The 10,619-nt window shown below is 35.4% G+C and overlaps 1 non-coding gene across 1 annotated transcript; it reads right to left on the minus strand.

Moving 5' to 3' along the window:
• Window positions 1–673: 673 nt before the first annotated feature.
• LOC128778522 (U6 spliceosomal RNA) lies at window positions 674–780 on the minus strand. The gene has a single exon (XR_008424088.1). It is a non-coding gene; the product is annotated as a U6 spliceosomal RNA (small nuclear RNA).
• Window positions 781–10,619: the final 9,839 nt, after the last annotated feature.

Genomic DNA, 10,619 nt, shown 5'->3' on the forward strand with positions numbered 1-10,619 from the left:
AGTGTCTTCTACTCAATGCTGTGATCCTGGAGCAAACATTTCTCAGCCCCGTTGCTATGAAAAGGAAGCATTGGTGGGGCTCTTTGGAGCCAGGCTTGGTCTCTGGAAAAAACTCTTTTCTTGGTAAGATAGCCAATTAGAAAATTTACATGAAGGAATTCATTACAATGGCAGCTTGATTTACTGGGAAAATGTTTTCAGATTTGAACTGAAAGTGTTTTGGGGTTGTTTTTTCTTTCTTGTTTCTTTGTTTTTAATTGACTGGGACTCTTGAAGAGCCTTCATCAAATAAATGGAATGGAAAATTCCAAATAGTCCATCAAATAATCTAGTGGAAAATTGCTTAAGGTGAGGTCTTTTCAGCAAGAAGCGTTTTCTATTCTTTCTGCTGCCAGATTTGAAGACTTCCAGTTATATCATTCTATCAGCTACTAAATTTTTAGTGTGTTGATTTTTAAAAAGCAAATGCATTCTTCAACTCTGAATCATGTCATTTTAGGTGAACACAATAAAATCTAGAGAAGAAAATTATAATCACACTATAAACACTATTTTATAACCTGTTTTTTTAAATGGAAAAACACGTTGTGAAAATTTTTAATGGATTTAAAATTCATTAAATACTTAAGTGGATTTAAGTATTATTTAATAGCATTATCTTTGTTTTCTTTTTTTTTATATGGAACGCTTCACGAATTTGCGTGTCATCCTTGTGCAGGGGCCATGCTAATCTTCTCTGTATCGTTCCAGTTTTAGTATATGTGCTGCTGAAGTGAGCACTAATAGCATTGTCTTTAAAGATGAATGATTGGTTGGTTGTATCCTATATATTTAGTTTATTAGCTTACATATCGAAACAAGATAGTGGCAAACTCAACCATAGCCTTAGTTGAAAGAGCAACTGCTGAAAAAGTAATTTGTGCTAATGGCTCTAAACTGGTATCATTTGTTTCTATATTACCAGAAACTGGTACAAAGCCTGGTATATAGTAGGCATGCAGTAAATGTTTAATTTAATTTTTGCACACATTTTTATTATTAAGTATGGGTTCTAAGTAAAAGAAACTCTCGGTGTTTAGTCTCATTCTTTTGTTTGCTTTACTTACAGATGATTTATGAATAGAGTTTGATATTGCAGTTCATTACCATGGTAACAATCATAATATCACAAACTCCAGACTTTTTAAATGACACTTAATAAGTGGGAAAAGGGATGAATAAGTGTTTCATTTGTATAGTGACATCATGATGGCTAGCAGTGATAGAAAAAGAAATAACATAGGTATTCAGATAAAAATTTTTAAGTTTGACTACTTTTTGAGCCATGGGAGAGTTTTTTGAAGTTATTGGATTTCAGAGATGGATATATTTGGCTTATCTATAATTTATAAAACATTATCAATAAAAAAGTTACAGGATTTATAGGATTTAGAATCAAGAGAGCTGGATTTTAGGTTCTCCTCTGTGAGGAGTTAATGCCATCATATAATATTTCTGAGTTTTAATTTATAAAGTGTGGACAATATTCCACTGAAAACAGCACAGGGTTGCATCAGCAGTACCAAATGAAGTTATACATGTGAACACATATTTTAAAGCATGATGCAAATTACAGATATAAGATGTTACTGTCCTTCATATGGAAGCTGATTTACCGTGATTTTCTATGACCTAAACATGATGGAGAGTGGATCCTTGGTTTGCAATATGTGTCACTCCGTCTCAGAATGGGGTTTCTTTTTGGGATATGAAAATGTTTTAAATTTGATTCTGGCGATCATTGTGTAGCTTTGTGAATATAATAAAAACCACCAAATCTTAACACTTTATTTAATTTTTTAAATTTTAATGTAGTTGACACACAATGTTACATTAGTTTCAGGAGTACAACATAGTGATTTGACAAGTTCATACATTGTTCTGTGTTCATGACAAGTATAACTATCATCTGTCCCATTACATCACTATTACAGTATCATTGACTGTATTCCTTATGCTGTGTCTTTTATTCTTGTGACTTATTCATTCCACAACTGGGGGCTTGTATTTCCTACTCCCCTTTACCCATTTTGCCCTCCCTCCCCACCCTTCTTTCCTCTGGCAGCCATAAGTTTGTTCTCTGTATTTATAGGTCTGATTCTGCTTTTTTGTTTATTCGTTTTTTTTTTCTTCTCCTCCTCCTGCCCCTCCCTCTCCCCTCCACTCCCCTTCCTCCTCCTCCTGCTGCTTCTTCTTCTTCTTCTTCTTCTTCTTCTTCTTCTATTCCACATATGAGTGGAATCATATGGCATTTGCCTTTCTCAGTCTGGCTTATTTCATTTAGCATAATATCCTCTAGGTCCATCTACGTTGTCTCAAATGACATGATTTCATCCTTTTTTATGTCTGTGTATAGTCCACTGTGTGTGTGTGGGGGGGCTGCCTTTGTATCCTGGCTATTTTGAATAATGCTGTAATAAACATAGTGGTGCATATATATTTTTAAATTAGTGTTTTTGTTTTCTTTGGGAAATACCCAGTAGTGGAATTATTGGATCATATGGTATTTCTATTTTTAGTTTTTTGAGGACCCTTCATACTCACAGTGGCTGTACCAGTTTACATTCCTACCACCAGTGTATAAGGGTTCCTTTTTCTTTACATCCTTGCCAATGCTTGTTATTTTTTGTCTTTTTGTAAATCACACACTTTAAGTGGATGAACTGAATGGTATATTCATTAAATTTCAGTAAAATTGTTCTTTTTTAAAATCCCGTCAGTCATACCTGCCACTAAATAATTTTGACTGGGTATCTTTTCACGTGGAACTCAATAGTCTGGCCATATTAGTGGGTTTCTGTTCTTACACTTCCTCTCTACTGTCTCTCAAAAAAATCAGACCCTCTGACTTGATAAAACAGGATTCTGCTTCCTTTAACCCCTAAGGAGGCAATCTCATGTACTGGTTAGGGGCCAGGCTGCTAGAGCACATGTTCAAGTGTAAGCTTTGTCACTTTCAAGCTGTTTAATGACGATGCTCTGGTTATTCTCTATGGTGAGAGTATGGAAGAGTTGTCTTATGTGCTTTCAGTGAGGCATTGTAGTACAGGACTTAGGGGATTGCCTGCCACATTTAAGAGTGGCTCTTACTGTGATGATCTGAATCTAAACTGTGGCCCTACTTGCTATATCTCCAAACTTATTACAGTTTTCTGATAAATAAAGAGCTTACCCTTGATGACTGTATAATTTACCAGTAGAAAACATGGATAGAGACTTCAAATGAAAGCATTTTCCTTAATGATTGCCCAACTCAGGTATTTATTCAAGGATTTTTTTCCCTGATATGATTAATACCCTTAGAAGGCAGAAACAGCTATAGTCCTTTAGATACTTTGCTTTTGTGTATGTGTGATGGGAGAACATGTGTATGTTAAATAGCATTTTTGTCTTCTTGATATATGTGTGATACAATATATATCCCAGTATAGCCTTTGTGTGACCCAGTGAATGTACCTGGAACATGGTAATGTTCAATAAATACTTAAAAATAAATGGATCAGTGGGCTCAGATAATACGAGTTTATTCCAGTTTCAGTGAACTCATGCCTTGGTGCTTAATAGGAAACCTGCTATGATGTTATCACCATCACCTTGTGTTTATACATTGCATTTTGTTTTTCAAAGAACATTTACATCTTATTTTTATAATAGCATGATATGGGTAAGATATGTATGTTATGATTTCAATTATGAATGTCATAATTGCATATGCTTTTATATATGCTTTTGTAATGCATCATTTTCATAAGTTGTATATTAAACTCATTTCATCCTTAGAAGAATTTTATGAGATAGATTGGATAGGTAATACAGTTATTCTTTTCAAAGGACAAAAAAAAAAATACCACAACTTTAAGGAACTTAAATAATAATAGAATTAGACAAATTTTGGAGTTGAGCCAAGAACAGACTTAACCTTTCATTTTGTCTTGGGTTACATGCTCATCCTGATACCAACCTTTGTGGCCTGAAGGAGGCAGTGATAGATCTATCTATCTATCTAGCTAGCTAGTAGCTATTTATAGTTTATTTATTTTTTTTTTAATTTTTTTTTTCCCAACGTTTTTTATTTATTTTTGGGACAGAGAGAGACAGAGCATGAACGGGGGAGGGGCAGAGAGAGAGGGAGACACAGAATCGGAAACAGGCTCCAGGCTCCGAGCCATCAGCCCAGAGCCCAACGCGGGGCTCGAACTCATGGACTGCGAGATCGTGACCTGGCTGAAGTCGGAGGCTTAACCGACTGCGCCACCCAGGCGCCCTGATAGTTTATTTATTTTGAGAGAGAGAGAGAGAGAGAGCGCGCACATGCATGAGTAGGGGAGGGGCAGAGAAAGAGGGAGAGGGAGAGGGAGGGAGAGAGAGAGAGAGAGAGAGAGAGAGAGAGAGAGAGAGAATCTCAAGCAGGCTCCACATTGTCTGTGCAGAGAGGCAGTGCTTGAATTGGCCAGACCTGGCACATAGTCTCTTCTTAGAGCCTTCGAACTACACGGACTGTGAGTGAAGGAGGGATAACTCTTCAAGTGAAAATATGATACTGTTTTCAGAAGAGGGATTGGATGCTGGGTTGGCAAAAACAATAGCTGAGCATTTTGCCATCTATCTAGCCTTTACCACATTGCTTGTGATTTGGCTTTCTGTATTTCTGTAAATACCTGTTTATGAAATGGTCATTTCTAACTTGTTTTATCACCTATTCCTTTCCTCTAACGCCCCTAACAAATTATACCCAGACCATACAAAACATTCTTATAGATTTGGAGCAGTCATGCTTGCTGAAGCCCTATTTTAGTTGAAGAATTTTATTTTAATATCTTTGGAAAATTTAAATTTCACAATCAGGAAACATTGCCTTTAAGTAAGAGACAAAAGAAAAAACAAACAAAAAACCACGTGTAAGAACAAATGGATAATTTTTTTAGAAGTAAATAAACTAGAAGTACAATGACTTTGAGAAGTAAAGAAAATTTGAAGTCTTTTTCAGAGGGTTAAAAATTTTAAAAAAGAGCTAAAAGTTTGAAAATAATATATATAATAGTGAATTGAATAATCAACAAAATAGCAGAAATTATTGAATATATAGGACTTATAAAAGTCATATATATATGTTTAAATATCATTAGGACTGGAAAAAATGTTGCTATAATGTAAATGTTTATGTATATGCAAGAAACTGTATTATGGTGTAAACACTTAAGCCACACAGCAGTTACTTTATATGAAATAACATGAAACATACTATAATCTAAACAACTTTTGCATGTTTGCTCTTTATTATGTTTCATATTAAAATGTACACTATGTATTTTAAAACAGTGTAAGTTAAATTTATATATATATTACTTCGGATAATTTAAGAGATTTTCAAGGTATATTTTGGATATATATATATTTTACTAGATAGAAATTGACGTTAGATTCTAAACATCTTGTAACCTGTAAAGAGCGGAAACTGACTTGTATTAAAATTACTTAAAAGCATTGTCTATACCCCAAGATTGTAAATTTGGAAACTCCTCAGGAGCAGAAATCTATATTAATTTTTCTATTTCTTAAATAGAAAAATACCACATTTCTTAAATGCAGTATTCAAAATAATCCATAGATAGGTGTTACACCTGAGAGAAAATTTTCATATTGCAAACACTCATAGATTAAGTGAGTCCCCAGTCACTTGGTTTATCTACCAAGCTTTCATAGGTGGGTGGTGCAAATGGTTCTAATGCAACATCCATTTTCACCTGGAGCTAATGAACATGTATCTTAGGTGGCCTAACTCATTAGACACTAAAACATTGCAAAACTATAAAGTATTTTATGTTTTTGCACTTAAACAGCGAGTCCACTGGTTGAATGGAATCAACACACAGTAGACCAATCTCAAATATTTCTAGAACTGGGTGGTGATAGGAGCCTACTCTCTGGTGAGTATTTACACATGAAACAAAATCCACACAAGACAGTTTTCCATTTCTAGCCATTTGCCTGTATTTGGTACCATGAGAAACTTAATAATTTGAAGTTTCCATGGAGAAGAAAAAGAATAACCAGAAGGAAAGGAAAAGAGTGAATAATGGACTTGGGGAGAATCACATGGAGATGATTCTCACTAGAGAACAATGAGACATTGTGGCATTGCATTAAATTATTGCTAAGACATTTAGAATTCCAAAAATCTGGAGTCTACTGGGTGCTGTGTGAATAATAAGAAAGAAATTGGTCACATTTTGGCTAAGGGATAATTTTAGTTGATGATGCAACAAAGTCAATAGGTCATGGGAGTTCCATTATCTTTCATTTAGCTGACCTCTTTTAATGAAGAGCAAAGTATTGACACAGGCCTATCAAAGATGTATAACTGATCCTTGTTTGGAGATTTTAGAGACTAGACATACTAGCTTGGTTTCTTTCTGTTTTCCCTCCTGATCCCAGAGGAGACAAGTCTGTAATTAGAGCTGCAAGAATAAATTTGGGCAGATGGTTTAAAAATCTTTTCAGGGGATTTGTTTTGATAATTCAGTGTTGTCAGGGTTGGATCCCTTTCCAGACCTCTGGGCCCCAGTTATTTGTCCTGATTTCTTCCAATCTCTTAATGCTACTGACTGTGACCCCTACTCTGCTGTGCCCTGGGACTTTGTGCTTTGTAACTATAGGTGTGTCTAACTAGGTTTAACAGTCTTCTAGGAATGGTCCTTATGACATTGCTTTGTTATAGAGGGTCTCTTTTAGTCCTTCTATCCAAAAGAGCCCTGTATGAATTTCATTACTTAAACATTGATATTGTTATATTTTTTCTAAAAAATTCTCCACAGAATCTGTGCTCAACTTTCTAATGTGTGGTACTCAGACTTTTTGCTTTTAGCACTTTAAGCTTTCTAATTATGTTATAATGGCTACAGAACTAAGATGATCGCCATTCCAACACTGTTCCAGATGGATGGGAGATCTTGAACTTATTATACATATCATGTCCTAGGTCAGGTTTTCTTTCCTTCCTGTACCACTATCATTTACTCAGAGCTCTACCCTTTCTTTCAGGGAGATATAAGGGTCCTAAACCGTTGAAAGGGAAATTATTCTATATAAGGTAGGTAGGATGGGAGTTGAGCAAGTTTTGAAAGCACATAGGCATCATTCTTGATGGACTCCCACAGAGTCCATCATCAGTGAGAAGGACAACTAAGGCAGTGCTTCAGAGCAGGTGTTATGCAGTTCTCAGTACATGCAGACTAAAATGTCTCTAAGCACCTAAAACATGATACAACCACTGACTCTCCTCCCAGCTGCTCCCTGTTTCTCACTAGTCTGTGTGATACTGTATGACACAAAGAATTGCCCAGGCAGGTTGTTTAGTGTCTACAATCCAATTCCAGTACTCCAATCATTTTCCCTGTCTCTATACTCTACCCTGTGGAATCTTTACCTAGTTTGGGAATCTGTGTATGTGTGTTGGGAAGGGGACTTGAATCTTCTAAATATTTTCTGCCCCTTTTTTGTACTGTTGATTTCCAACTTGAAAGTCAAGGATTTGTTACCTTTGTTCTCTGATTTGAAACTGCCAAGGCTAGGCGTTCAAGTGACTGAATCATAGTGGACTGACTGGAGCTCAATGGTTAACACTTCAAAATGGTAACACCTTCCTCTTTATCTTCTGGCTTTATTTTTTTCTCCAAATTTTTATTTAAATACTATTTGGTTAACATATAGTGTAATATTGATTTCAGGATTAGAATTCAGTGATTCATATAACACCCAAGGCTCATCATAACAAGTGCCCTCCTTAATACCCATCACCCATTTAGCCCATCTCCCACCCACCTCCCTCCCTCAACCCTCAGTTTGTTCTGTTGTTAAGAATCTCTTATGGTTTGCTTCCCTCTCTCTTCCCCCAACTTCCCCTACATTCATATGTTTTGTTTCCTAAATTCCACATATGAATGAAATAATATGGTATTTGTCTTTCTCTTACTGACTTATTTCACTTAACATAACATACTCTAGCTCTATCCATGTCATAGCAAATGGCAAGATTTCATTATTTTTGAGAGACGAGATGTGGTATGTATATATATATATATACACACATAAACACACACCACATATTCTTTATATATATAAATATATATATTCTTTTATATATATATCTATATATATCTATATATCTATATCTATATATACATACCACATATTCTTTATCCATTCTACAGTCAGTAGACACTTGGGTTCTTTCCATAGTTTGGCTGTTGTTGATAATGCTGCTATAAACATTGGGGTGCATGTACCCCTTTGACTCTATTTTTGTATCTTGTGGGTAAATACCTAGTAGTGCAATTGCTAGATCATAGGGTAGTTCTATTTGTAGCTTTTTGAGGAAACTCCATACTGTTTTTCAGAATGGCTGCACCAGTTTGCATTCCCACCAACTGTGTAAGAGGGTTTTCCCCTTTCTTTGCATCCTTGCCAACATCTGTTGTTTCCTGTGTTGTTAATTTTAGCCATAATGACAGGTGTGAGGTGGTATTTCATCATGGTTTTGATTTATATTTCCCTGATGATGAGTAATGTAGAGAATCTTTTCATGTGTCTGTTAGCCATCTAGATTAGGATATCTTCTTTGGAAAAAATGTCTATTCATGTCTTCTGACCATTTCTTAACTGGATTATTTGTTTTTTGAGTGTTGAGTTTGATATGTTCTTTTTTTCCCTGAGAGAGAGAAAGAGAGCACACAGCAAGGGAGAGGAGAGAGAGAGAGAGAGAGAGAGAGAGAGAGAGAGAGAGAGAGAGAGGAGAGAGAGAGAGAGAGAGAGAGAGAGGGAGAGGGAATCCTAAGCTGGCTCTGCACTGTCAGCACAGAGCCCAATGCAGGGCTCACTTCCACAAATAAATGTCAGGTCAGGGATCATGACCTGAGCGGAAATTAAGAGTCAGATGCTTAACCAGCTTAGCCACTCAGGTGCCCTGAATTTGATAAGTTCTTTATAGGTTTTGGATACTAACCCTTTAACAGATATGTCTTTAGCAAATATCTTTCCCTGTTCCATTGGTTGCCTTTTAGGTTTGTTGATTGTTTCCTTTGCTGTGCAGAAGTTTTGTTTTGTTTTGTTTTTTGTTTTTTTTGTGTTTTGTTTTTTTTTAAATCTTGATGAAGTCCCAATAGTTAATGTTTGCATTTGTTTCTCTTACCTCTGGCAACGTGTCTAGTAAGAAGTGGCTCCAGCTGAGGTCAAAGAGGTTGCTGGTGTGTTCTCCTCTAGGATTTTCTTCGTTTCCTGTCTCACATTTAGGTCTTTCATCCAATTTTGAACTTATTTTTGTGTATGATGTAAGAAAGTGGTTCAATTTCATTCTTCTGCGTATTGTTGTGAGGCTTCCCAACACCATTTGGTAAAGAGATTGTCTTTTTTCCATTGGGTATTCTTTCCTGCTTCATTGAAGATTAGTTGACCATATAGTTGTGGGTCCATTTCTAGGTTTTTCAATTCTGTTCCATTGATATATGTGTCTGTTTTTGTGCCAGTACCATATTGTCTTGATGACTATAGCTTGTAATATAGCTTGAAGTTGGAGTTGTGAGGTCTCCTGCTTTGCTTTTAATTTTCAGGATTACTTTGGCTATTTGGGGTCTTTTATGGTTCCATACAAATTTTAGATTGTATGTTCTAAAAAAACATGTGAAAAATGTGGGTGTTATTTTGATAGGGATTGCATTAAATATATAGATTTCTTTGAATAGTATAGACATTTTAGCAATATTTGTTCTGCCGATCCATCAACATATAATGTTTTTTTCATTTCTTTGTGTCCTTTTCAATTTCCTTTATAAGTGTTACATAGTTTTCAGAGTACAGATCTTAACCTCTTTGGTTAGGTTTATTCCTAGGCATCTTATGGTTTTTGGTGCAATTGTAAATGGGATTGATTCCTTTATTTCTTTTTCTGCTGCTTCATTATTGGTGTATAGAAATGCAACCAATTTCTGTACATTGATTTCATATCCTGTGACTTTGCTGAATTTATGTATTAATTCTAGCAGTTTTTTGGTGAAGTCTTTCAGGTTTTCTACATAAAGGATCATGCTATCTGTAAATAGTGAAAGTTTGACTTCTTCCTTGCTGATTTGAATGCCTTTTATTTCTTTTTGTTGTCTGATTGCTGAGGCTAAGACTTTCAGTACTATGTTAAATAGTAATGGTGAGAGTGGACATCCATGTCTTGATCCTAATCATAGAGGAAAAGCTCTCTGTTTTTCTCCATTGAGGATGATATTAGCTGTGGGTTTTTTTTTGTATATGGCTTTTATGATGTTGAGGTATGAGGGTTTTTATCAAGAATGATGCTGTATTTTGTCAAATGCTTTTTCTTCATCTATTGAGGGGATCATATGGTTCTTATCCTTTCTTTTTTTAAATGTGGTGTATCACATTGATTGATTTTCAGATATTGAACCAGCCTGTAGCCCAGGAATAAATACCACTTTATTATGGTGAATAATTCTTTTAATGTACTGTTGGATTCTATTTGTTAGTATCTTATTGAGAATTTTTGCATCCATGTTCATAAGGAATATTGGCCTATA

Source organism: Panthera pardus, unplaced genomic scaffold, assembly GCF_024362965.1.
Source record: "Panthera pardus isolate Hobbes unplaced genomic scaffold, ASM2436296v1 HiC_scaffold_2, whole genome shotgun sequence".
Lineage (NCBI taxonomy): Eukaryota > Metazoa > Chordata > Mammalia > Carnivora > Felidae > Panthera > Panthera pardus.